Raw genomic sequence first — 2,218 nt, forward strand, 5'->3', positions numbered from 1 at the left:
CGTACTACTTTTGATCCTATATATTTTATCACTAATCCTTGATTATAATTGTTATAATCTAGACCAAGTATTTAATGTCGGAAAAAGGAATATCAATAATTAATGATAGGATCTTATTAACGAACGCCCCCGGGACGTTGGATAAGTATTTAAAATCTTACCTAAAGTGGTATTAATTTGGAAAAACATGACAAAATCAAGCGTCCATCGGTGTAATTAATGTTAATTTTAATTTAATGTTTCTACTTTTAACTAGCTTATCCAACGCCCGGAGTGTTAGTTAACATTTGGCTTAATAATAAGCCATATAATACACATTAAAATTTTTAAAAACAATTCTCAGGCTCGCAGCTATAAATACTACTACCAAGTAGTTCTACCATTGCTAACAAACCAAACATCCATAATTCCATCCTTTCAAGAAAAAAAAAAAAAAAAAAAAAGCATCCATAATTCCATATTAACTCAATCACTTCAGATCATTAGAATATGGGAGTAAAAGTGTTAGGAAATTGGGGTAGTCCATATAGTAAAAGGGTAGAAATAGCCCTTAAATTAAAGGGTATATCATATGATTATCAAGAAGAAGATCCTTATGGTAGCAAAAGCCCTGAACTATTAAAGAGTAATCCAGTTTATAAGAAGATTCCTGTGTTAATACACAATGGTAAACCAATTGCTGAGTCCCAAGTGATTTTGGAGTATATTGATGAGGTTTGGGAAGGTTACCCTATCTTGCCTAAGGATCCTTATCATAAGGCTACGGCTCGTTTTTGGGGTAAATTCATCGATGATAAGGTAACTCGATCTCTTCTCAATCTTTACTACGGAGTACTCTCTTGATTTTGCCTTACTTCTTGCTTCAATTTCTGTGTCTTACGTTTTAAATATTTCACTTTACTAAACATGTCGACATCATTGCATTTGAGTCAGTTTTACATTTTTTTCTTTAATTTGACTGTTATATTATTCACACATTTACTTTAACTATCTTTTGTGATTTATGCAATTTTGTTAGAAAAAATGTTATCAAAATATCAATTTTTAAAAAATAAATCTTTACTCGTACAATCGTACTTAAAATATTAACAATTAAATTTATGCATTGGTAAATGTAACATTTCCTCAGATTTTTATTTTTTATTTTTATATAGGGTAAGTGCAATGCTTTGACTTTTACATATATACATGTGTCTTTGGCCATCTTTTATGAGTTTTAATTTTGGAAAAATATAGTCATATGAAATCTTGTTAGATACATCTCGATAAAATACGTACTTTCAACCCCAATAATCTGTAATTTTTATCAATGAAAATTAAGATATATATTAGATAGTGGTCAAAGAAGTGCACTGACAAACGTAAAAATCCCGTTATACTAATAAAAATAGAGAAAGTAATTAAAACAAGTCGTCAAATGAAAAATACGGAGGAAGTAACTTTTATTTGTACAAAATAACAAGATTTAGCACATATATAGGGTAAAGAATTACTCATCATGATAGTGAAAATTATTTTTGCAGTGCTTACCATCATTTCGGAACGCATTGTGGGCGACAAATGATGATGAAAAAGAAAAAACACTCAAAGAAGCAAAAGAAAATTTAGAAATCCTTGAGAAAGAGATTAAAGGTAAGAAGTTTTTTGGAGGGGAAAATATTGGATTTGTAGACATTGTTGCAAACTTTATTGGTTGTGGGTTAGTAACCATCCAAGAAATTTTTGGAAAGAACATTTTTACAAAAGAAAGTTATCCCTATTTGACCAAATGGATGGAGGAATATGTAAAGTGCAACATCATCAAGGAAAATTCGCCTTCGAAAGATCGTCTATTTGCCCTTATTAAGCTTCGTCATGAAACTCTCGAGGCTTTAAAGTAGTAGATTGTGTAACAATTTCTTGTTCTCTTAAAAATCGTATTACACTTATGTTTTTTTTCTTCTTAGAGAAAATTTTATCGTTGTTTCTCATCATCTGTATCGATTTTCTCTTATATTGTGGGAGTTTTAAGACGTGTCTATGTTTTTTTCTTTATAATTTGGAGCAGTCTTAATTAAGCTATGATGGACTATAATCAATGTTAATTTCTCATGCTCTCTCCATTTTCTTTTGTTTGTCTCATTTAGAATATTTTAAGACTCCAGTGGAAATGAAACGTAATATTTTAACAGTTTTGCAAATATTTCAAAATAGTCATGTTTATTTTGTTAGGGCCTAT

At 29.8% G+C, this 2,218-nt stretch overlaps 1 pseudogene across 1 annotated transcript; it reads left to right on the forward strand.

Annotated features, from left to right (window-relative positions):
- Nucleotides 1-489: 489 nt before the first annotated feature.
- LOC145570919 (glutathione S-transferase U8 pseudogene) lies at nucleotides 490-1,895 on the forward strand (annotated as a pseudogene). Its single transcript, XR_014096557.1, has 2 exons — nucleotides 490-798; nucleotides 1,524-1,895. The product of XR_014096557.1 is annotated as a glutathione S-transferase U8 pseudogene (transcript).
- The last annotated feature ends 323 nt before the right edge of the window (nucleotides 1,896-2,218 follow it).

This window comes from Chenopodium album, chromosome 12, assembly GCF_948465745.1.
Source record: "Chenopodium album chromosome 12, dcCheAlbu1.1, whole genome shotgun sequence".
NCBI lineage: Eukaryota > Viridiplantae > Streptophyta > Magnoliopsida > Caryophyllales > Amaranthaceae > Chenopodium > Chenopodium album.